Genomic DNA, 27,634 nt, shown 5'->3' with positions numbered 1-27,634 from the left:
GTCGGGTCCTGTTCCGTCTGCATGATCTCGCCCTCTCGTGCACAACCATCTCTTGCTTTGTTAGGGCCGGGGCATTACAAAGCTTTACCATCACATATTCATACTACTTCAAGGTGCATTAAATCAACACATGCAAGTATCAAAAGGAGAGTCACGGCATGCATGCATGCGTTGTAATTAATGCATCGGTAAACGCAAATTATTGAAATATATCGAGTGCAATGCTTTGATGTGTCGCGTCAACTCGTACAAGACCGAGAAGTTTGATTACTACAACGCCCTCTCGCCTTAACCGCACGTGCCTTTGGCTGCATGACAGGTGGGCCACCGACCTCTTGGGCCCACCTGTCATGGACGCAAAGGCAGGAGCAGTAAGTCAATGAAGCTGCGTCCCTCCCTCGCCCATGAGCGTGGTGGCTGGCAGGACTAGGAGAAGTTTTCATTCGCTACACGCTCTCCCTCCCGTACGCGGTGGACATGCAGCAGTTCAATCGGTGTCAGATGGCTAGAAGCATACTGTAGTACTCCTCCACTGCAGTAGTACTCCATCATTTTGTTCGACTTCCCGAAGAGGCGAAGAGCCAAGCGCAGCCCGGACGCTCGTGTGGCAGTTTCATGTGTAGATAGTCTAGGATAGCGTGTACCGTGCCTGTAAGCTTAAAATCGTTGGGGTCGGCTCCATGCTATATTTTTTGATTAAAATTATCTTCTGGCCCTACCTGTCATCCTGGTGATTCTAGTTTGCACGCTCATCTGGTCAAGATAGGAATATTTATTTTAATTTGTGGTGGGGTAAATGTTAGAGGTTGCAGCAAATGGAGTATTGTACACTGCGGGTCTTTTAGCCAAGTTTAGAGGCAACCATGTGGGGCCAGTGCTATGATGTGTTGCGTCAACTCGTACAACGAGGAGAAGCTTGATTTTACTACTACACGCCTTCTCCCTCTCCCATGCGCACGGTGGCTCGCAGACGAGAACAGGCTTTTGCCTATGTAGTACTACAACAAGCTATCCCCCCCGCTCGCGGTGGACGGACTTGCAGCAGCGGATTCGATAATGTAGAAGTAGTAGTAGTAACATCATTGTTTGTCTTCTCGAAGAGGCGAAGAGCCAAGTGCAACCTGAACGTGGCAGTTGCGCACCTTGGAGCACGCATATAGCCAGGCTCTTGCATGAGACAAAATTGCTATGTGAGCCCACTATTGTAGTAAGTACTTGCTAGTATAGCCCTGTAAACCAGAAAGGAGTATTTGCCTTTCTTGAGATTTCAACAAGTGACTAGACTACACCGAGATGGAGTACATATGGAGCAAAATGAGTGAATCTACACCGTAAATAAACATGTAGTTCTCTCGTTTTCCTCTCAGCCTTGGTCGCGGTGCACAATATTGAGTATACTAGTACTATCATCTTGAAATTTACGAAGTCACCATAGGCACCTCGTCATCGACGGGAACGTCTCCTGACACGCGATAGACGCGAGCGGCAGTCGCCTCCATAGGTGCTTGAATGCCAAGGAGGGAGAGGGTAGTGGTTCCTGAGACGTTGAACGGTCAATGATGCATCCTCAAATTACTCTACATGCAGAGGGAATTAATTTTTTTGAAGGAGCAAAGGGAATTAATTGGAGAAGCAGAATAGAGCCAGCACGATGTGAATGCAACAGAGTTTGGGTTCTCATATAAAGGCGCCCCACCACTCCAATCCATCTACTCCTTAGTCTCTGCGCAACACTGCTCACTCCAATCCAAGACCAAGTGACTAGAAGCCCGAAGCACCTATGGAGGCGATGGACGCGAGCGGCAGTCGGTTGTGCCAAATCATCCAAGGTGCCGGCCTGCGGCCCCGCACCGCGCAGCATTTCCAGACGGTGCTGGCGACCGCCGGAGTCGTAGCCCTCACCGATGCCGGCTTCGCCTCTCGCATGGACGACATGATGGTCAACTCCATCCGCAAGTTCGTCGCCATCAAGAAGCGCGCGGACGACCTTGCCGTACTACTCCAGCCCGCGCGCCCAGGCTCCTCATTGCCTGCCACCCTCATCGGCCTCCATGGTGACAAACTCTTTCAAGCCCTGGTGGCCCTGTAGTTGTCGGAGGTCGCGATGAAGAATGTGCACCTCGAGGCCGCGCTCGTCGCGCAGCGCCTCGCCATGCAAGAGACCGTCGACCTGCACATCCACGTCTACGAGGAAATCGTCTACATAGGCCGCTACAAGGCCAGCAAGGACAGAAAGACGTTGGCCTTCTTCCAGCGGCTGGAATCTTTGGACACCATTGTTCAGAAGCACGTCGACCTGGCCACGAAAGCCGCTCCTACTTAGCCGCCGTCCGATGCATCTCTTCTTCTTGCCTCCTGTAACCAGCACTGCATCGCCTCGTGGCCTTAATGTTTTATTACTATAGGAGTATATGGCATTTTTATTCTAGTAGTAACGTTTTCACTGTGAGGTGGGGCCGCAGTTGAGCAAACCGACCATCGGCAAATCCCCACCCCGCCCACCGGGCGTCGGCTGAGTTTAGAATTACTAGAAGAGAGAAACGAGGGAGAAGAGCTAGCTGTAGCACAGACGCTGTTGTCATATGGGACTCGCGTTGATAGAATAGGAGTACTGAGCACTCGTACCTCTTTTTTTAGGGAAAAAGCAATCGTATGTCTAGTACTACCACTAGTTGGGCGCGTGCGACCTATACCTATCATCACTTTAGGTCTCCTTTTTGAACCGTAGCTACGCTTCACCGTACATATTTTTTCACGCATTTATCCTCCTATATGTACTCCTAGGCTATTTCCACGTGCACCCTTTCGCCGACATGTGGGACATAGAGCATCTGGGTCGTAGTGCATGCACGACTCGGAGCATATGCCGGGGTACTTTACATTTCAGACCTCACAAATTACATGCAAACCCCCCGCAGAAGAATAAATAAATAAATGAATTACTACATGAAACCAGATTATTTTCGTAGAAACCGGAGCACGTTCATTAAATTTTGGACATAACACGTTTATAAAAAACTACCGGACCTAAACCAGTCTAAGGGCCTCTTTGATTAGCAGGATACTGAAAACATAGAAATGGGGAAAGTATGATGGCGATGAACCGAGACAAGGAGAACTCTACTAACTCAGTTAGAGGTTAGAGTTAGATTCTAACCCTGAACTAACTCTAAACCAAAGAGGTCTATGGATGGCAGGGTTAGATTGACAATAAATGTTCTTTCTCAATCACTGCGCAACACTGCTCACTCCAATCCAAGACCAAGTGACCAGAAGCCAGAAGCACCTATGGAGGCGATGGTCGTGAGCGACAGTCGGCTGTGCCAAATCATCCAAGGCGCCGGCCTGCGGCCCTGCACCGCGCAGCGTTTCCAGATGGTGCTGGCGACCGCCGGCGTCGTAGCCCTCGCCGACGCCGGCTTCGCCTCTCGCATGGACGACATGATGGTCAACTCCATCCGCAAGTTCGCCGCCGTCAAGAAGCGTGTAGCGAAAGCTCCTACTAGTCCTGCCAGCCACCACGCTCATGCGCGAGGGAGGGGGCGTTGTAGTAATCAAACTTCAAAGACTTATATTTTGCTTCGTATGTAGTCACTTCTCGGTCTTGTACGAGTTGACGCGACACATCAAAGCACTGCACTTGATATAAGTCTTTTTACACATTTCAAATGGACTACTACATACGGATGTATGTAGACATATTTTGCTTCGTATGTAGTCACTTGTTGCAATCTCTAAAAAGACTTATATTTGGAAACGGAGGGAGTACAACGCATGCATGCATGCCGTGACCTCCCTTTGATACTTGCATGTGTTGATTTGATGCACCTTGCCAAATTTTGACTATAAATTTAACTAACCAAATTTTCATGCATGTCACAAAAAATTACGGGGCTGTTTGGATTGTGACTATGTTTGTCTTATGTTGCCACATTATTTTTCCCACACTTCCCACACTTGCCTAACTTGAGTTGCTCAAATTGTTAGACACGCTTTGGCTTGCCTAAGGGAATCTTGCCACACTTTTTGTGTCTATGACATGTGGGGTTCACTGCTAATAAAAAAATTCTTGTCTTAGGTGTGGCTAATAAAAAAGAATTATATTTAGGAACGGAGGGAGTAGAAAATATAAATAATAATGCATGTTGGGGCAACCCACGTTTCCGATAATTTTAGCTGTGGGCTTGTTCACAATTTTTACGAGGGGGTGGTTGTTCATTTAATGAAGGGACTTGTACCAAACTTGAACGATACAAAGTGCGACCTGGCACCCTCAAAAAATAAAGTGTGACCTGGCACACCGTAACACCACTTGGAACAAGCGGGTAGCTATCTCAAAAAACAATCAACAACTAAAAAAAACGGCGACCTGGCACGTAGTACACAATTTTAAACGATTGTTTTGATGGAGTGAAAAAGGAAAACTACCCCACTACGTATATATAGGCCGGAGCCTCCGCGCTTGCTTGCTAGGGTTGGTCTATTCACACACTCTCATCCTCTCCAGATCTAAACAAGATAGGGGTGGTAACACTGTCTTTCTCCCTTCAAAAAACACTCTCTTTCTATCCTCACCGCTGGTTACAGATCCGGACGTATCCCCCTCCGTCGGTGAAGGGGAGGAGGGGCAGCGTGTAGGTCGTCATCGACAGCGAGGGAGGAGACCCACTGCCGGCCGCACCGTTATCCCTGGCCGAGCGCTGGCGCGAGAGGTCCTCCGATCCCTTCGTCGTTGCCCTAGTGTGGGCGGATCCAGCCTCCCGCCGCCCACCTATCCACATCCGGACGACCTTCAGGTATATCTTCCTTCGAAACCGCCTTAGCTCTACTTCCCCAGCTCGCTACGTCACTGCATGTGCATCATTTTCTACCTCTCAGCCCCTCTCGATCGGATGGTCCAACGTCACCTATTTTTTTCTTCTATTGTTAGAGGTAAAGCTACTTCATGGAGTCGAATCTTGTACTTGGTTCAAACAAGAAATAAAGTGGGGGTGGGGGAATTTAGTATGTAGTACATTGGACTTGGTACAAACAGGAAGGAAAGGGGGTGAAAGCAGTACAGACTGGTCATCCAACCGGTCTGTTGGTCGAAAAGGGAAATATAGGGGTAACGCTGTACACAGTGGTATGACCAGGACTAGATTTGCTATCCACACATAGGAGTAGGTGGCTAGAGTGAACAAAAATGGGACCAACCCAGATATGTTTCTTGGATGTTTGTTTCTCGGGGCAACAAACTATGAATCACCACTTTATGCCCTTGTTTAGGTACATGGTGCTGGACTGCTGGTGCACCCACTGTCCCATGCCCTTATACCAAATATTTAGCTGTTCTTAATCGCCCCTGGTAAAAATGAAGCCATGCCACTGTTATAAGCCATGACAAGTTTAGCCAAATGTTTTTGCCTGTAATTGTTTGAGACTCTGACTGTTTCCTCTGTAGCTTTTTGTGCAAACAGGGATATCCATTTCACCTGGTTGCTGTTGCGACCTTTTGGTGCACTGCACAAAACTCTTCTTAAAAGAAGTGACTTTTGTGTTGTTTAACTGGAATGTTAGAATGGAACAGTTGGTTCATTTCGGTGGAACTGCACAAAGGGAGATCTGTGTTCCAATCCTCATCATCCATATTGGCACCATAACCTTCCTTTATGTAAGAATGATATTTAATGCATGTGTTCATCTCTATTTTGCGATTGCCATGAGAAAATAATGCTATTTTTTACTAGTACACTTGTACTCCCTCACTGACAAAACCAATTTTGAAATAGAAGGCCAATCATGTACTTGGTTTCACCAACTGGTGAGGAGACTGAGAAACAGAGCATGAAGAGGAGGAAGAAGAAGAAGAGTAAATAGTGCCAAGGCGATCTTGCTGAAGCCAGAGGCCTCAGTCGAAGCCATTCAAGGGCTCCGGCAACGACTACCTTACATGTGAGAGGATCCTCCACGGAGCCCTTCCACTTCTTCTGTCTCACTTAATTAATTAGGAGTACTTAAGTACCACTAATTTATTGCTGCCTAATTTTCCTGTCGGAGTTAAACAAATCTTTAGTAGCACCCTATGCTGAATCATGTACGTGTGTATGTTTGTCTATGAGGTGCATCATGTGGTGGAGCAGGGAGAGAATGCTAACTTTACCCATTAAGATAATGAGGGTGCTTCTATTTGTTAGTGTATGTTTCATCAACTAGTCCCACTATTACAGTAATCTCACTCTCTCAATATATGTGCCAACAGGGATGCTCGATTTTGGTGGAACTGCACAAAAACTTTGGGTGCTTCATTGCCTCGACAGCTTCCTTCCTTTCCTGTTAGTTGCTAATCTCGGCATGCATTCTTCCTTTGCTGTCAGTTGCTTGGCTTATCTCGGCTTCCAGTCAAAGGAAATATTAATTGATATGCTACCTCACACAGGTTGGTACTGGTCTTTATACTGATTATTATGCTTGTCATATGTATTGGTAATTTGGTATTGTGCTACTGTTTGCCGATTTCATAAAGGAGTAACTTGGAGCCTGAACTCGCAGGCAAATCATTACATCGGGTGATTTCAGTAGAACTGCACAAAAAGATCAGATGGACAGGTACTTATGCTGCTGCTATGTACTCCAAAGTTCACTCAGACAAGCATCGATGTTGACAAGAAGAAGTGCCGATATTCATCCGAGTATCAACCGGCGTTAACCAATTGTAAAACTCCAAGTATTAGGAGAGTGAACGCCAAAAATATTGCTTGGCGCATAGCCCAGAAAAACGCAGTCCAGTCTTTGGTCCCAACTTGTGCCTTTTGGTTATCTGCACATATGGTAGCGAACTGTATGGCATGGAGTCTAAAGATTCCAGACAAGTTGGTTGATGTGTATATTCATCTGGCACTTAATCAGTCTGCATGCCAGGGATGCTCCATTTCAGTTGAATTGCACAAAAAATTTGGGTGGTTCATTTTCTCAACCGCCTCCTTTCTCGTCTGCAATGTAGAATTTTGGCGAGATACATGACCAAGATGAGCCAGTAAGCTAGTTGGATGAAAGTAGTGGCCAGGTTGCTCAAACCTCCCTCAGCACGAGGCCACTATTTGAGGATAAACCTACAAGAAAAGTTCAGATTGTCTGTGCTGCCTCTTATGTACTCGAAAGTTTACTCGTAGAAGCATTAATTTTAGCAAGAAGTACCTCCGACTGAACACCATTTACCAGTCTGCAATGTAGAATTTTGGTGAGCTACATGACCAAGATGAGCCAGTAAACTAGTTGGATGAAAGTAGTGGCCAAGTTGCTCAAACCTCCCTCGGCACGAGGCCACTATTTGAGCATAAACCTACAAGCAAAGTTCAGATTGTCTGTGTTTCCTCTTATGTACTCGAAAGTTTACTCGTACAAGCATTAATTTTAGCAAGAAGTACCTCCGACTGAACACCATTTACCAGTCTGTACCCTAGGTAATTAAAGTTCGTCCATGGATCATATTGGCTATGATCTCAATCATTTGGATGCATAAGCATACTGAACATGTGTATATCTGAATCTTTTTGTGAATTATCTATGAATATTGTTGTGTGATCTATCAATCATTTGGATCCATAGACATGCTGAACTTGTGTATATATGAATCTTTTGAGTTGTTGATAGTGAATGTTGGCTATGAATATGAACGTGTCCTGTGAACCTGAGTTTGATACGAATGTTTACCTTTTATGTTGTGCTTGTGTGTGAACTTGTTAGTATGCCTACTGTGGGGTATGTGACGTGTGGGTGTCAACGGCACACCTTCTTCCCGAGAAGAATTGCACCTGCTTTGTTAGGGTAGCAACGGCGCATCAGCTCTTTTTAATCTTTTTGCTCTGTCTTGCCCCCTCGCCCGCTCAACCCCTGCCGTAATGTTTTCGGCCTCAAAACAAACATAGTACTGCGTTGTTTTTGGGGCTTGATGAAAAATCGAGTGCTGGTTTCTGTAGGTTGGCCCGCCTAGCAAATGGGATGCTGGTCCACCACGGACTGGGAGGGCTAAAACACAAGTTGTATGGTGCAGAGGCAAGTAAAAAAACGCCATCGAGAGCCATCCACTGAAGAAAAAAAATCTCTCCTGATGTGCTTCTTCAGTCGTGCCGCCGGCTCCCTCTATAATCCAGTTCGCTCAGGGATCTGGTATCATTTTTTTCCAGAGGGCGAACAAGTATCAGCTAGGCCTAGGTTTTGTATTTTAACATGAGTAGCCCACGACATACGGGTGACAGTGGTTTCAACTTATTTTTTGAGGTCCATACCGGCCTATGGGCTTTTTCTTAAAGATCGGCAGTCCAATGTATTTTTTAACCACATTATATATATTTATATTATTACTATTATCGTATATTTTATAGGGACTTATATATACATTATGAAAACATGCCACGTGTTATTCACTTATAAAAGTAAATGTTTAATAGAAGTTGGCAAGGAAAATCCTGGTTGTTTTTGACTCACATGCAAGGAAAATCCTTGTGATTGCGTACAAAAGCTTGCGAAGATTTTAAGGAGCAATGTAATAATAACGCGCTCATTTTTATTTTGATCAATAACTCGCTAATTTGTTAATTATGTATATAAAAAATGTGCCTCTTCGGTTTATTTTTGATATTAATTGCTCCTTCTAACATAACATTATATATATAACGAGCCCAGCTAATTCGTGTATTTGAAGGAAGTGCAAATGGGCTGGGATTTCTTAGATAATATAAATGGGCCGCATTGACGCGAAATTATTTGTTCACCCAGCCCAGCAAATGGACTGTACATTGTAGAAAACACGGGTTAAATATATGCCACATTTTTGCAGGCTGACATGTGGGCCAATAGGTCGAAGCCTACGCAGGGCGTTGTCAACTTGGTCGGCATGCACCTTCAATCTCTCGTCTTCTTCCTCCAGCATCGCCGGGACCGCCTGGTCCGTCCTCCGGCGGCTAGCGGCTCTGCTTAGCACGCATCACTGCGAAGCGCTACCCCTCCGCCGGCCAGGCTATCCCTCCACCCCTCCACATCTCCTGTTATTCTCCACCGACTGCAGCCCCACGCCGCACCAGAACCAGTTATAACCCTTCGCCTCCACTCAATCTGTGACTCCACTGCCGCGTCTTCCCATCTCCGAGTCGTTCCCGTCCGGGGCCTCGCCGTCGTCCACCGCCTCGCTGCGCTCGGTGCGGCGTGGTCAACAAACGAGAGTCATCAGAAGAGGACTGTATGTGGAGAGCCTGACGGCTGGGACCCACGAGGTCCATGGTTGCACGCAAGGAAAGTTCCTCCTTATTAAGCTGAAAAATGTTTCCTCCACCTGACAGCTGGGACCCACCGGCTGTATCTTCGCACGGAAGGAAGTGCCTCCTTGTTATGTGAAAAAAATTATTCCTCCTGTTGACAACTGGGACCCGTCAGATTTGGTGGCTGACTTGTGGGCCTACTAAGCGGACGTGTACGCAGGGCTTTGTCAACTTAATCAACAAATGATTCTAGCAGCTGGACCATTGGATGTTAATCCAACAGTCGTGCTCCTTCTTCAACCTCTGTTCTTGCTCCTGTCTCCCGTGGGCGGCACCGCGGCTGTGCTGCCGCGCACCCGAACCAGTCAAGTTTCCCACTCCTCTCCATCTGCGACTCCACTGCCCCGTCTTCCCCATCTCGGGGTCGTTCCAGTCCGGGGCCTCGTCGTCGTCTGCCGGGCTTTGGTGCGCTCGGCACGGTATGGTCAACGTGGTCAACAATCGAGAGTCATCGGAACATGACTATACGTGAGAGGCTGACAGTGGGGACGCACCACGCCCATGGACGCATGCATGCAACGGAACGCGACGTGGTCAACGTGGTCAAGGAACGACTTCCATCGGAAGTGTACTGTACGTGGAGAGGCTGACAGCTGGGTCCACAGCCGCAGCAAAGAAGTGCCTCCTTATTACGTGGAAAATAATGATTCCTCCACCTAACAGCAGGGACCCACTGGACGGGCCACCGTATTTTGTGAAAAAAACGTTTCCCCCCTGACTGCTGGGACCCACCGACAGGTCACCGTATTTCGCAAAAAAAACGTTCCCCCCGCTGTCAGCTCGGACCCACCGGATGTGCCTCCTTATTACGCAAAAAAATGAATACTCCCCTTGCTAGTTGGGACCCACCTTGGTGGGTGGCTGACTTGTGGGCCTACTAAGTTGACGGGGACGGAGTGCTTTGTCAACTTAGTCAATATGAACGATTCTAGCTCCAGTGACCGTACGATGTCCATCCAACGACCGTAGTGCTTCTTCAACCTCTGGTCTTGTTGCTCCAGCCGCCCAAAGGAGCGTCGATCGTGCCGCATGCTCCTACCTCCCATGGCCGGCTGTGCTGCCGCGGAGGCCTCACCGCCCCCTACTATTCCCACTGCTGGCCATGCCATCCCTCTACTCACCCACACCCCCTGTTATTCTGCGGCGACGGCAGCCTCACACCGTAGCGAACCAGTGAACCCTCGTACTCCTCTACGCGCGGGCTTCCACTGCCGCGTCTTCCCCGGCTCCGCGTGGTCCCCTTCCTAGGCCTCACCGTCGTCCACCGCCCTGGTGCTCTCGGCGCGGCGTGGTCAACGTGGTCAAGGAACGGCTTCCATCGGACGTGGACTGTACGTGGAGAGGCTAACAACTGGGTCCACGGCCGCAACAAGGAAGTGCCTCCTTATTACGCGCAAAATAATTATTCCTCCACCTGACAGCGGGGACCCACCGGACGGGCCACCGTATTTCGCGAAAAAAATGTTTCCCCCTGACTGCTGGGACCCACCAGCTACATCTTCGCACGCAAGGAAGTGCATCTGGGCAAAAACAAAAAAAACGATTCGCCCCCTGACTGCTGGGACCCACCAGCTACATCTTCGAGTGCAAGGAAGTGCCTGACAGTCGGGACCCACCTGGTCGAAGCGTACGTAGCGTTGTCATTCTGGTCGCGAACATGTACGTACATACTGGTCGATGTAGAGGCGCGCACGTGTCGTAGTAGAGGCGCGCACGTAGCATGTACATGTACGTACAGCGGCCAGTGTGCAAGAAAGAAAATACGGCCACGTACGTACATATGGGCAGGGTCTCGAACGCCTACTCGCGCATACGTACGACCAGGGCTCGTGTACATGGCTAGGTCAGAACGGAGAAACATCGTCGTCGTCGTGTTCATGAGGAGCCAACCGGCTGGGTCGGAACGAAATGCGTCGTCGTGTTCATCGGGAGGGCTTGGACGGAACAGCCGATGGAAACGAGGCCTGGCGTACCGCAAAACGGAGGAAATGGCCTTGTGTTCAACCGGCCATGTTCGAAACGGGATCCTGTTCATCGGGAGGGGTCTGGCGTACCGCAAAACGGAGGAAACAGACCTCCTACGGTCGAAACGGGGGTCCTGTTGATCGGGACGGGTGTGGCATACCGCAAAACGGAGGAAACAGACTTGTGTTGGAGTGCTACGGTCGAAACGGGGGTCCTGTTCATCGGGAGGGGTGCGGCGTACCGCAAAACGGGACTCCACGAGATACTGTTCATCTCCACCGTCGACCCCCTCCAGCCTCCACGGGCTACTGTTCATCCATCGTCGACCTCCTCCAACCTCCACCTGCGACTGTTCATCCAGCCTCCACCGCACGCTACTCCACTGGCTACTGTTCAACCAGCCCTCTCCATGGGCTCCTGTTCAACCACCCCTCCATGGGCTACTGTTCATCCAGCCCTCCACCGTATACTGTTCATCCTGCCCTCCACGGGGTGGTCCGGTTCATCCTGCCCTCCACAGGGTCCTGTTCATCCAGCCCCAACCGGCTCGAACGATCGGGGTCCTGTTCATCCACCCCCACCGTGAACTGTTCATCCAAACCCCCCAGCAACGCTCACTGTTCATCCAGAGGCAACGCCACAGGGTCCTGTTCATCCACCCCCACCAGGAACTGTTCATCCAAACCCCCCCGCAACACTCACTGTTCATCCAGAGGCAGCATCGATCGGCTTCAGTTAGCAGCAGTAGCGAAGGAATCGCTCGATCGGGTTCAGTTAACAGCCATCGATCGATCGCTCGGGTTCAGTAACGCGTAGCCTGCAGTGCAATCGCTCGGGTTCAGTTAGAGACCAACGCCTCGCTCGGGTTCAGTTAGAGCCCAACGCCTCGCACACACGCGCGTACGTACGAGAGAAACGCGCATCGCTCGGCCCTCGACCACCCACCGTAACCGGGGACTCCCCGATATTTTCCGCGCCCTCGCTTCTACTTCATGGACGGCCCAAAGAATGTCATGCAGCTGCGTCTCCGGCCCGCCCAGGATGAAAAGCCCATTTTCTGTCATGATTTTTGTCATAGAAGTAGGACCCCACCACATCTATGACGATACCGGGTTTTGTCACAATTATCATCATAGAAGTGTCATAAGTATGACAGAAAAGATTTTCGTTCGGCCCAAAATGTCACGGATGTGTCTTTTTTTTGTAGTGTTCATGAGTATGATGGAAAGGAAAATTGTGCCAAAGTGTTAGAAGAAGAATGCATTAAAATGTTTGGCACTAAATCTTTGAATGATGAGCATGATTGCAACGATGTTAGTATGAACTCCTTGAATATCCATGGTACTAATGATGATTGCACTAGTCATGATGAAAATATCTCTTATAAGCATGTCGATTTTTGTGGAGTGCATAGAGTTTGCAAATACATACCAAAAAGGGAAGATAGATTTTGTAAGAGGCATAAGTATTTAGAAACCAAATGGTTGCAAGAAAGGCTAGATGTTTGTGCTGAAAATTTAAATTTTCTTAGCCGTACTTGTGAACTTTGCAATGAACATGGTCATTTAACTATCCGATGCAAATTGTTTCATGATCTAATCATTTCCAAAAATTGTGATGACTTGATTTCCCTTGCACATCATAATGAACTTAGTTTGCTTATGTGTTATGAAGAAATGAAACATATAACTAACTATCTTCCAGTATTTTCCCATGATAAACTTCTTGAATTCGATCTAGAGGAAATTTATATGTATTGTGCAGTGAATTGCATTGAAAAACCTTATATTGCCAATTACATAAAGAAAAGAAAGCAAATAGAAGATGAAGAGAACACTAATGAAAGGGAAGATACTTCCCAATATCCTCCTATTATTTCTTATGATGAATCAGGTAACGAGGAGGAGCTTTCTATTCAACCAATCTCATCAATAAGGAGCTCAAAAGGGAGAGTTAAACCCACACATGATGTGAAGAATAAAAAGAAAAAACGGAGAAGCAAAGGTAAAAGGGTATCCCTCCCAAATGATGTTGCTCCTACTACTCATTGTGATGATGATAATTGCTATACTATTGGTGCTATCCATACTATTAATGATGAGAGTGATTATGCTTATGATATGAAAAGGCCCAAGCTTGGGGATGCTATGTTTGATGAGGATGACACATTTGAGAATATATTTGCTGAAATTAATGTTTGTACCAAGCTTGGGGATGCTACATTTAATGAAGATGATATTTTTAGCCTCCCAAGTTTTTGATATGCAAAGTTTTTATGATGATAGCATGCCTTCTACCTATGATGATTATATTGATGAAAGTGGGTTTGGAAGAGTGTCAACTTTAGGAAGTAATGATCCCACTATTTTGGAGGATGTTGAATCTTATAATATTTATGAAAGTGGATTTGGAGAGGTCATGACTTTATTTAGTGATGAGTCCACTATCTTGGAAGAGGTTTCAATCGATTATGATGAGAACAAAGTTGCTACTTATGATGATTATTGTGATGAAACTTATGCTATAAAAAGTAGTGATGATTATATTTATAAAACTTGTCATGATCATGATTACCCTTTTTCTGAACATTACTCTTTTAATGTGGAAACAGTTTATAGTATTCAAGTCTCTTATGATACTCCCACTATTCCAAATGAGAAGAATTTTGCTTATGTGGAGAGTAGTAAAATTTCTATGCAAGTAGATCATGAAAAGAATGCTTTAGGTGCTGGTTATATTGTTGAATTCATTCATGATGCTACTCAAAATTATTATGAGGGAGGAATATATGCTTGTAGGAATTGCAATAATATCAAGTTCCATCTCTATGTGCTTAAAGTTTTGAAGTTATGCTTGTTTTGCCTTCCTATGCTAGTTGATTATTGTTCCCATGAGTTGTTTGCTCACAAAATCCCTATGCATAGGAAGCGGGTTAGACTTAAATGTTCTATTCATATTCTTCATGATGCTCTCTTTATGTTTCAATTCTTATGTCTTATGTGAGCATCATTGAAATCATCATGCCTAGCTAGGGGCGTTAAACGATAGCGCTTGTTGGGAGACAACCCAATTTTATTTTTGTTTCTTGATTTTTGGTTCTGTTTAGTAATAAATAAATCAGCTAGCCTCTGGTTAGATGTGGTTTTACATTTTAATTAGTGATTGTGCCAAGTTAAACCTATAGGATCTTCTTGAATGATAGTTATTTGATCATGCTGAAAATTTCAGAAACTTTCTGTTCACGAAAACAATTGTTTAAAATTACCAGAACATGATAAAATACCGATTCCAATTGCAGCAGATCAATAAACAAATTATTTAGGTCGTCCTATTTTGGCAGATTTTTCTGAGTTCCAGAAGTTTGCGTTTGATACAGATTACTACAGACTGTTCTGTTTTGGACAGATTCTGTTTTTCGTGTGTTGTTTGCTTATTTTGATGAATCTATGAGTAGTATCGGAGGGTATGAACCATAGAGAAGTTAGAATACAGTAGATATTACACCAATATGAATTTAGAATGAGTTCACAACAGTACCTAAGTGGTGATTTATTTTCTTATACTGACGGAGCTTATGAGTTTTCTGTTGAGTTTTGTGTTGTGAAGTTTTCAAGTTTTGGGTAAGGATTCCATGGACTATGGAATAAGGAGTGGCAAGAGCCTAAGCTTGGGGATGCCCAAGGCACACCAAGTTAATATTCAAGGACAACCAAAAGCCTAAGCTTGGGGATGCCCCGGAAGGCATCCCCTCTTTCGTCTTCGTTCATCGGTAACTTTAGTTGGAGCTATATTTTTATTCACCACATGATATGTGTTTTGCTTGGAGCATCATTTTATTTTCTTTAGCTTTGCTTGCTATTTGAATAAAATACCAAGATCTTAAATTCTTAAATGAGAGAGAGTCTTCACATAGCTACATAATTATTTAACTACTCATTGATCTTCACTTATATGTTTTTGGAGTAGTTTGTCATTTACTCGTGTGCTTCACTTATATCCTATGAGTAAATGGTTGAATGTTTTGAATGTCATAAATCTGAAATTATATATGTTTCATATGCCTTTCCCATGGGGAGTAATGCCTTCACATATAAGAAGTAGAGGTGGTAAATTTATTGAAGGTTAGCAAACATTGTATTGGTCACTTGAACAATTCATGAAAGAATATTGAAGGAAGAGAGATTTCACATATAAATATACTATCTTGGACATCTTCTATGATTGTGAGCCCCATTAATTATTTTCAAACCTGAGCAAATTAGTTGAAGTTGGACAAGGAAGACAACATAATGAGTTATGCTTGGGTATATTTGTATAGAAGTTATATTGTTATGGATCCTCTAACATGTGGTGCTTGCTATTTCGAATCCTTTGCTAGCCAAAATATTTGTACTAAGCGGGAATATTGCTTGTGCATCCAAATTCCTTGAACCTAGTTTCTTCCATGAGTGTCCACTATCTACCCATATGCGGTATTTACCTGCCATTCCAAGTAAATTTGCATGTGCCAAACTCTAAACCTTCAAATAATAATCTGTTTTGTATGCCCGAATCGCTCATGTAGCGACTAGGGGCTGTCAATATCTTCCATGCTAGGTGGGTTATTCTTACGATGAGTGGACTCCGCTCATCATTTACGAGAAAATGGCTGGTAACTGGGATGCCCAGTCCTATGATCAAAAGATCAAAAACAAATTCGCAAATAATTTAAACAAAACTCCCCCAGGAATGTTGATAGTTGGACGGCACCCGTTGTTTCGGACAAGCCGTGGAGTGTGAATGTTGGTGGAGGGGGGGGGGGTAAAAACTTTACCTTTCTGCGTGGGAACCACCTATAATGTATCTAGTATGGAAGATATTGGGAACTCTTGGTCGTTATGTTGACAATGAAAGCATACCTCTCAAAATTATTTTTATCTCTGTTTTAGCTTCGAGCTCTGGCACCTCTGCAAATCCCTGCTTTCCTCTGCGAAGGGCCTATCTTTTACTTTTATGCAAGAGTCAGTAGTATTCCTTCTCATTCCAACCTACTCTTTAGTTGGCAAGCATCATGTGATGGAAAGATCTAAGCATATATGGCCATTCAAATATATTTGAGCATGAATTATTATTGTTGACATTACCCCTGAGGTAAAAGGTTGGGAGGCGAAACATTAAGCCCCTATCTTTCTCTGTGTTCGATGAATACTATTTGTTCTAAAAATATGCTTTGAGTGGTAGCAATCATGGAAGACTAAATGATAGTTGAGTATGTGAAGTTTGCTCAATCAAAGCTCTGACATAGACTCTTCCTGAAAATAAGATGAATTGTAATTGTTTGATGACTAATAACACGGTTGTTAGTTTTCAAGAAAGGTTATGATCTATACTTTAACATGTGAATAGTTTGTTACTTGATCATGCAAAGTTTTATGAGATGAGCTGCTGTTATGACATATGAGGATGCTAGAAAAGGTGATTGAAATTATCATTGATCAAAACTTGTGCACCTGCTAGCATTCACACTTCATAAATTATTTCTTTTATCATTTACCTACTCGAGGACGAGCAGGAATTAAGCTTGGGGATGCTGATACGTCTCCAACGTATCTATAATTTATGAAGTATTCATGCTATTATATTATCCATCTTGGATGTTTAATGGGCTTTACTATGCACTTCTATATTATTTTTGGGACTAACCTATTAACCCAGAGCCGAGTGCCAGTTTCTGTTTTTCCCTTGTTTCAGTGTTTCGCAGAAAAGGAATATCAAACGGTGTCCAAACGGAATGAAACCTTCGGGAGCGTGATTTTTGGAACGAACGTGATCCAGGAGACTTGGAGTTGAAGTCAGGGAAGCTTCGAGGTGGCCACGAGGCAGGGAGGCACGCCTGCCCTCTGGGCGCGCCCCCACCCTCGTGGGCCCCTCGTGGCTCCCCTTACCGACTTATTTCGCCTATATATATCCATATACCCTAAAAACTTTGGGGAACAGAATAGATCGGGTGTTCCGCCGCCGCAAGCCTTTGTAGCCACCAAAAACCAATCGGGACCCTGTTCTGGCACCCTGCCAGAGGGGGGATCCCTCACCGGTGGCCATCTTCATCATCGCGGTGCTCTCCATGACGAGGAGGGAGTAGTTCGCCCTCGTGGCTGAGGGTATATACCAGTAGCTATGTGTTTGATCTCTCTCTCTCTCTTGTGTTCTTGAGGTGGTACGATCTTGATGTATCGCGAGCTTTGCTATTATAGTTGGATCTTATGATGTTTCTCCCCCTCTACTCTCTTGTAATGGATTGAGTTTTCCCTTTGAAGTTATCTTATTGGATTGAGTCTTTAAGGATTTGAGAACACTTGATGTATGTCTTGCCGTGCATATCTCTGGTGGCAATGGGATATCACGTGATCCACTTGATGTATGTTTTGGTGACCAACTTGCGGGTTTCGCCCATGAACCTATGCATAGGGGTTGACACACGTTTTCGTCTTGACTCTCCGGTAGAAACTTTGGGACACTCTTTGAAGTTCTTTGTGTTGGTTGAATAGATGAATCTGATATTGTGTGATGCATATCATATAATCATACCCACGGATACTTGAGGTGACATTGGAGTATCTAGGTGACATTAGGGTTTTGGTTGATATGTGTCTTAAGGTGTTATTCTAGTACGAACTCTTGAGTAGATCGATTCGAAAGAATAACTTTGAGGTGGTTTCGTACCCTACAATAATCTCTTTGTTTGTTCTCCACTATTAGTGACTTTGGAGTGACTCTTTATTGCATGTTGAGGGATAGTTATATGGTCCAGTTATATTATTATTGTTGAGAGAACGTGCACTAGTGAAAGTATGAACCCTAGGCCTTGTTTCCTAGCATTGCAATACCGTTTACGCTCACTTTTATCGCTTGCTACCTTGCTGTTTTTATATTTTCAGATTATAAAAACCTATATCTACCATCCATATTGCACTTGTATCACCATCTCTTCGCCGAACTAGTGCACCTATACAATTTACCATTGTATTGGGTGTGTTGGGGATACAAGAGACTCTTTGTTATTTGGTTGCAGGGTTGTTTGAGAGAGACCATCTTCAACCTATGCCTCCCACGGATTGATAAACCTTAGGTCATCCACTTGAGGGAAATTTGCTACTGTCCTACAAACCTCTGCACTTGGAGGCCCAACAACGTCTACAAGAAGAAGGTTGTGTAGTAGACATCATGCCCCCTCCACGTATATAAAGGAGTGGAGGAGGGGAGGGGCCGGCCCTCTCTATGGCGCGCCCTAGGGAGTCCTACTCCCACCGGGAGTAGGATTCCCCCCTTCCAAGTAGTAGGAGTAGGAGGGAAGGAAGGGGAAGAGAGAAGAGAAGGAAGGATGGGGCGCCGCCCCTCCCCCTAGTCCAATTCGGACTAGGCCTTGGGGGGCGCGCAGCCTGCCCTAGGCAGCCCCTCTCTCTCTCCCCTAAAGCCCAATAAGGCCCATATACTCCCCGGCGAATTCCCGTAATTCTCCGGTACTCCGATAAATACCCGAATCACTCGGAACCTTTCCGATGTCTGAATATAGTCATCCAATATATCAATCTTTATGTCCCGACCATTTCGATACTCCTTGTCATGTCCCCGATCTCATCCGGGACTCCGAACTACCTTCGGTACATCAAAACACATAAACTCATAATACCGATCGTCACCGAACGTTAAGCGTGCAGCCCCTACGGGTTGGAGAACTATGTAGACATGACCGAGACACGTCTCCGGTCAATAACCAATAGCGGAACCTAGATGATCATGTTGGTTCCTTCATATTCTACGAAGATCTTTATCGGTCAAACCGCATAACAACATACATTGTTCCCTTTGTCATCGGTATGTTACTTGCCCGAGATTCGATCGTCGGTATCTCAATACCTAGTTCAATCTCGTTACCGACAAGTCTCTTTACTCGTTTTGTAATGCATCATTCCGCAACTAACTCATTAGTCACATTGCTTGCAAGGCTTATAGTGATGTGCATTACCGAGAGGGCCCAGAGATACCTCTCCGACAATCGAAGTGACAAATCCTAATCTCGATCTATGCCAACTCAATAAGTACCATCGGAGACACCTGTAGAGCACCTTTATAATCACCCAGTTACGTTGTGACGTTTGATAGCACACAAAGTGTTCCTCCGGTATTCGGGAGTTACATAATCTCATAGTCATAGGAACATGTATAAGTCATGAAGAAAGCAATAGCAATATATTAAACGATCAAGTGCTAAGCTAACGGAATGGGTCAAGTCAATCACATCATTCTCTAATGATGTGATCCCGTTAATCAAATGAAAACTCATGTCTATGGCTAGGAAACTTAACCATCTTTGATTCAACGAGCTAGTCAAGTAGAGGCATAATAGTGACACTCTGTTTGTCTATGTATTCACACATGTACTAAGTTTCCGGTTAATACAATTCTAGCATGAATAATAAACATTTATCATGATATAAGGAAATATAAATAACAAATTTATTATTGCCTCTAGGGCATATTTCCTTCAGTCTCCCACTTGCACTAGAGTCAATAATCTAGTTCACATCGCCATGTGATTTAACACCAATAGTTCACATCATCATGTGATTAATATCCATAGTTCACATCGCCATGTGGCTAACACTCGAAGGTTTTACTAGAGTCAGTAATCTTGTTCACATCGCCATGTGATTAACACCCAAAGAGTACTAAGGTGTGATCTTGTTTGCTTGTGATAGAAGTTTAGTCAATGGGTCTGCCAAATTCAGATCCGTATGTATTTTGCAAATTTCTATGTCTACAATGCTCTGCACGGAGCTACTTTAGCTAATTGCTCCCACTTTCAATATGTATCCAGATTAAGACTTAGAGTCATCTGGATCAGTGTCAAGGCTTGCATCGACGAAACCCTTTGCGTCGAACCTTTTGTCACCTCCATAATCGAGAAACATATCCTTATTCCACTAAGGATAATTTTGACCGCTGTTCAGTGATCTACTCCTAGATCACTATTGTACTCCTTTGCCAAATTCAGTGTAGGGTATACAATAGATCTGGTACACAGCATGGCATACTTTATAGAACCTATGGCTGAGGCATAGGGAATGACTTTCATTCTCTTTCTATCTTCTGCCGTGGTCGGGCTTTGAGTATTATTCAATTTCACACCTTGTAACACAGGTAAGAACTCTTTCTTTGACTATTCCATTTTTGAACTACTTCAAAATCTTGTCAAGGTATGTACTCATTGAAAAAACTTATCAAGCGTCTTGATCTATCTCTATAGATCTTGATACTCAATAAGCAGCTTCACCGAGGTCTTTCTTTGAAAAACTCCTTTCAAATACTCCTTTATGCTTTTCAGAAAATTCTCATTATTTCCTATCAACAATATGTCATTCACATATACTTATCAGAAATGCTGTAGTGCTCCCACTCACTTTCTTGTAAATACAGGCTTCACCGCAAGTCCGTATAAAACTATATGCTTTGATCAACTCATCAAAGTGTATATTCCAACTCCAAGATGCTTGCACCAGTCCATAGATGGATCGCTGGAGCTTGCACATTTTGTTAGCACCTTTAGGATCGACAAAAACCTTATGGTTGCATCATATACAACTCTTCTTTAAGAAATCCATTAAGGAATGTAGTTTTGACATCCATTTGCCAGATTTCATAAAATGTGGCAATTTGCTGACATGATTCAGACAGACTTAAGCATCGCTACGAGTGAGAAAATCTCATCGTAGTCAACACCTTGAACTTTGTCAAAAACCTTTTTCGACAAGTCTAGCTTTGTAGATAGTAACACTACTATTAGCGTCCGTTTTCTCTTAAAGATCCATTTATTTTCTATGGCTTTCCGATCATTGGGCAAGTCAACCAGAGTCCACACTTTGTTCTCATACATGGATCCCATCTCAGATTTCATGGCCTCAAGCCATTTCGCGGAATCTGGGCTCATCATCGCTTCCTCATAGTTCGTAGGTTTGTCATGGTCAAGTAACATGACTTCCAGAACAGATTACCGTACCACTATGGTGCGATCTCACTCTGGTTGACCTACGAGGTTCGGTAGTAACTTGATCTGAAGTTACATGATCATCATCATTAGCTTCCTCACTAATTGGTGTAGGAGTCACATGAACAGATTTCTGTGATGAACTACTTTCAAATAAGGGAGCAGGTACAGTTACCTCATCAAGTTCTACTTTCCTCCCACTCACTTCTTTCGAGAGAAACTCCTTCTCTAGAAAGGATCCATTCTTAGCAACGAATGTCTTGCCTTCGGATCTGTGATAGAAGGTGTACCCAACTGTCTCCTTTTGGGTATCCTATGAAGACACATTTCTCCGATTTGGGTTTGAGCTTACCAGGATGAAACTTTTTCACATAAGCATCGCAACCCCAAACTTTAAGAAACGACAACTTTGGTTTCTTGCCAAACCACAGTTCATATGGTGTCGTCTCAACGGATTTAGATGGCGCCCTATTTAACGTGAATGCAGCTGTCTCTAATGCATAACCCCAAAACAATAGTGGTAAATCGGTAAGAGACATCATAGATTGCACCATATCTAATAAAGTACGGTTATGATGTTCGGACACACCATGATGCTGTGGTGTTCCAGGTGGCGTGAGTTGCGAAACTATTCCGCATTGTTTCAAATGAAGACCAAACTCGTAACTCAAATATTCTCCTCCACGATCAGATCGTAGAAACTTTATTTTCTTGTTACGATGATTTTCCACTTCACTCTGAAATTATTTGAACTTTTCAAATGTTTCAGATTTATGTTTCATCAAGTAGATATACCCATATCTGCTCAAATCATCTGTGAAGGTCAGAAAATAACGATACCCGCCGTGAGCCTCAACATTCATCGGATCGTATACATCAGTATGTATTATTTCCAATAAGTCAGTTGCTTGCTCCATTGTTCCGGAGAACGGAGTCTTAGTCATCTTGCCCATAAGGCATGGTTCGCAAGCATCAAGTGATTCATAATCAAGTGATTCCAAAATCCCATCAGCATGGAGTTTCTTCATGCGCTTTACACCAATATGACCTAAACGGTAGTGCCACAAATAAGTTGCACTACCATTATTAACTTTGCATCTTTTGGCTTCAATATTATGAATATGTGTATCACTACGATCGAGATCCAACAAACCATTTTCATTGGGTGTATGACCATAGAAGGTTTTATTCATGTATACAGAACAACTATTATTCTTTAACTTAAATGAATAACCATATTGCAATAAACATGATCAAATCATATTCATGCTCAACGCAAACACCAAATAACACTTATTTAGGTTCAACACTAATCCCGAAAGTATAGGGAGTGTGCGATGATGATCATATCAATCTTGGAACTACTTCCAACACACATCGTCACATCATCCTTAACTAGTTTCTGTTCATTCTGCAACTACCGTTTTGAGTTACTACTCTTAGCAACTAAACCAGTATCAAATGCCGAGGGGTTGCTATAAACACTAGTAAAGTACACATCAATAACATGTATATCCAATATACCTTTGTTCAATTTGCCATCCTTCTTATCCACCAAGTATTTAGGGCAGTTCCACTTCCTGTGACCATTTCCTTTGCAGTAGAAGCACTCACTTTCAGGCTTGGGTCTAGCTTTGGGCTTCTTTACGGGAGAAGCAACTTGCTTGCCATTCTTTTTGAAGTTCCCGTTCTTCCCTTTGCCGTTTTCTTGAAACTAGTGGTCTTGTCAACCATCAACACTTGATGCTTTTCTTGATTTCTACCTTCGTCGATTTCAACATCACGAAGAGCTTGGGAATCGTTTCCGTTATCCCTTGCATATTATAGTTCATCATGAAGTTCTAGTAACTTGGTGATAGTGACTAGAGAACTCTGTCAATCACTATTTTATCTGGAAGATTAACTCCCACTTGATTCAAGTGATTGTAGTACTCAGACATTCTGAGCACATGCTCACTAGCTGAGCTATTCTCCTCCATCTTGTAGGCAAAGTACTTGTCAAAGGTCTCATACCTTTCGACATGGGCATGAGTCTGAAATACTAATTTCAACTCTTGGAACATCTCGTATGTTCCGTGGCGTTTCAAAAACGTCTTTGAAGCCCCGATTCTAAGCTGTAAAGCATGGTGCACTAAACTTATCAAGTAGTCATCATATCGAGCTTGCCAAACGTTCATAACGTCTGCATTTGCTCCTGCAATCGGTCTGTCCCCTAGCGGTGCATTAAGGACATAATTCTTCTGTGCAGCAATGAGGATAATCCTCAGATCACGGATCCAATCCGCATCATTGCTACTAACATCTTTCAACTTAGTTTTCTCTAGGAATATATCAAAAAATAAAATAGGGGAGCTAAACGCGAGCTATTGATCTACAACATAGATATGCTAATACTACCAGGACTAAGTTCATGATAAATTAAAGTTCAATTAATCATATTACTTAGGAACTCCCACTTAGATAAACATCCCTCTAGTCATCTAAGTGATCACGTGATCCATATCAACTAAACCATGTCCGATCATCACATGAGATGGAGTAGTTTTCAATGGTGAACATCACTATGTTGATCATATATTCTATATGATTCACGCTCGACCTTTCGGTCTCCAGTGTTCCAAGGCCATATCTGCATATGCTAGGCTCGTCAAGTTTAACCCGAGTATTCTGCGTGTGCAAAACTGGCTTGCACCCGTTGTATGTGAACGTAGAGCTTATCACACCTGATCATCACGTGGTGTCTCAGCACGACGAACTTTGGCAATGGTGCATACTCAGGGAGAACACTTATACCTTGAAATTTAGTGAGAGATCATCTTATAATGCTACCGTCGATCTAAGCAAAATAAGATGCATAAAAGATAAACATCACATGCAATTAATATAAGTGATATGATATGGCCATCATCATCTTGTGCCTTTGATCTCCATCTCCAAAGCACCGTCATGATCACCATCGTCACCGGCACGACACCTTGATCTCCATCGTAGCATCGTTGTCGTCTCGCCAACTATTGCTTCTACGACTATTGCTACCTCTTAGTAATAAAGTAAAGCAATTACATGGCGATTGCATTTCATACAATAAAGCGACAACCATATGGCTCCTACCAGTTGCCGATAACTCGGTTACAAAACATGATCATCTCATACAATAAAATTTAGCATCATGTCTTGACCATATCACATCCCAACATGCCCTGAAAAAACAAGTTAGACGTCCTCTACTTTGTTGTTTGCAAGTTTTACGTGGCTGCTACGGGCTGAGCAAGAACCGTTCTTACCTATGCATCAAAACCACAATGATATTTCGTCAAGTATGTGCTGTTTTAACCTCACAAGGACCGGGCATAGCCACACTCGATTCAACTAAAGTTGGAGAAACTGACACCCGCCAGCCACCTGTGTGCTAAGCACGTCGGTAGAACCAGTCTCGCGTAAGCGTACGCGTAATGTCGGTCCGGGTCGCTTCATCCAACAATACCGCCGAATCAAAGTGTGACATGCTGGTAAGCAGTATGACTTGTATCGCCCACAACTCACTTGTGTTCTACTCGTGCATATAACATCTACGCAAAAACCTGGCTCGGATGCCACTGTTGGGGAACGTAGTAATTTCAAAAATTTACCTACGCACACGCAAGATCATGGTGATGCATAGCAACGAGAGGGGAGAGTGTCGTCCATGTACCCTCATAGACTGTAAGTGGAAGCGTTATGAGAACGCGGTTGATGTAGTCGTACGTCTTCACGATCTGACTGATCCAAGTACCGAACGCACGGCACCTCCGAGTTCAGCACACGTTCAGCTCGGTGATGTCCCACGAACTCATGATCCAGTAGAGCTTCGCGGGAGAGTTCCGTCAGCACGACGGCGTGATGACGGTGATGATGATGCTACCGACGCAGGGCTTCGCCTAAGCACTGCTACGATATGACCGAGGTGGATTATGGTGGAGGGGGGCACCGCACACGGCTAAAAGATCAACTGATCAACTTGTGTGTCTCCATGGGGTGCCCCCTCCCCGTATATAAAGGAGTGGAGGAGGGGAGGGGCCGGCCCTCTCTATGGCGCGCCCTAGGGAGTCCTACTCCCACCGGGAGTAGGATTCCCCCCTTCCAAGTAGTAGGAGTAGGAGAGAAGGAAGGGGAAGAGAGAAGACAAGGAAGGAGGGGGCGCCGCCCCTCCCCTAGTCCAATTCGGACTTGGCCTTGGGGGGGGGCGGGGGGGCGGCCTGCCCTAGGCAGCCCCTCTCTCTCTCCCCTAAAGCCCAATAAGGCCCATATACTCCCCGGCGAATTCCCGTAATTCTCTGGTACTCCGATAAATACCCGAATCACTCGGAACCTTTTCGATGTCCGAATATAGTCGTCCAATATATCAATCTTTATGTCTCGACCATTTCGAGACTCCACATCATGTCCCCGATCTCATCCGGGACTCCGAACTACCTTTGGTACATCAAAACACATAAACTCATAATACCGATCGTCACCAAACGTTAAGCGTGCGGACCCTACGGGTTCGAGAACTATGTAGACATGACCGAGACACATCTCTGGTCAATAACCAATAGCGGAACCTGGATGCTCATATTGGTTCCTACATATTCTACGAAGATCTTTATCGGTCAAACCGCATAACAACATACGTTGTTCCCTTTGTCATCGGTATGTTACTTGCCCGAGATTCGATCATCTGTATCTCAATACCTAGTTCAATCTCGTTATCGGCAAGTCTCTTTACTCATTCCGTAATGCATCATCCCGCAACTAACTCATTAGTCACATTGTTTGCAGGGCTGATAGTGATGTGCATTACCGACAGGGTCCAGAGATACCTCTCCGACAATCGGAGTGAGAAATCCTAATCTCGATCTATGCCAACTCAACAAGTACCATCGGAGACACCTGTAGAGCACCTTTATATTCACCCAGTTATGTTGTGACGTTTGGTAGCACACAAAGTGTTCCTCCGGTATTCGGGAGTTGCATAATCTCATAGTCATAGGAACATGTATAAGTCATGAAGAAAGCAATAGCAATATACAAAACGATCAAGTGCTAAGCTAACGGAATGGGTCAAGTCAATCACATCATTCTCTAATGCTGTGATCCCGTTAATCAAATGACAACTCATGTCTATGGCTAGGAAACTTAACCATCTTTGATTCAACGAGCTAGTCAAGTAGAGGCATACTAGTGACACTCTGTTTGTCTATGTATTCACACATGTACTAAGTTTCCGGTTAATACAATTCTAGCATGAATAATAAACATTTATCATGATATAAGGAAATATAAATAACAACTTTATTATTGCCTCTAGGGCATATTTCCTTCAATACTAACAGGGGATTCATGGACGCTATGATCATTTGTCGTCTGAACAAATCAGGTGTTATCCTTATTATATATTTTGTCAGTATATTTTAATTCCTGTGAGCGCCATTACACTGCCCTATGGTGTTTTGTACGTAGGTAAATTATTCATTACAAAAGTATTGTTATACCGCGGATACGGAGTGTGCGCCAACATCATTTTGCATTGGCGTTCGTTTGTGCCATGCAATTTCAAGGACACGTGTGTAAGCCGCCGCCCCTGCGGTCGGGTCTACTTAACCGTGCCAGCCGACTCGCCCGTCCGCGCTGGCTTACAACGCCGCGGCCGGCTCACCCGTGATTAATTTTAGCTTCACCATGGTGATCATCAACTCCACGATGGATATTTCCTGGCCTAACATATCAGGTGAAATCCATCCATTATATTTTTATATTATATATTGCTTTCTTTAAAAGAGCAATTACTCTAGCTTGCAAGTGTTTCAATGCAGGACAAGTTGTCTGATGCAAAAGGGATTTTTATATCACTGAGCTGTTGAGGGACAGGTCGGGTGTGGATTACCTAGCTGGATAGAGGAGGCTGAGCAACGTGAAGGAGGGCCCCCGGCGAGGAGGCGGCGTTGCAAGCAAGGAGTGAAGGTTTCAACTTGGAAAGGAAGGCGGAAATAGGGGAAATGTGGCTTTTGGTAAGGGGGAGGGGGCAGGGAGGTAGATATTTCCGCAGAAGCCGAAAATTTGGAATCGCTTCAGCGGAAAAACTGGCACGCAAAGTGTCATCAAACACGGTCCCTTATTCAGAGCATGATGTGGACTGTAGCCGTTGCACCTTCTCGTGTAAGCCGTATGCGTACTATACTTCGACGGTGCTCCAAGATATTCTGTGTTGCATCTCACACGGTTGATTATAATAAACTGTGTGAGATCTACTTGATTTGAATTACATAATGGGGTCACGACGGCAATGGATGGTGTTTGAATTGCTAGACCATCTTTCTGCAGTGAACAT

The sequence above is a fragment of the Aegilops tauschii genome, chromosome 1 (assembly GCF_002575655.3).
Source record: "Aegilops tauschii subsp. strangulata cultivar AL8/78 chromosome 1, Aet v6.0, whole genome shotgun sequence".
In the NCBI taxonomy this organism is placed as follows: domain Eukaryota; kingdom Viridiplantae; phylum Streptophyta; class Magnoliopsida; order Poales; family Poaceae; genus Aegilops; species Aegilops tauschii.
This window is presented reverse-complemented; position numbering follows the sequence as displayed.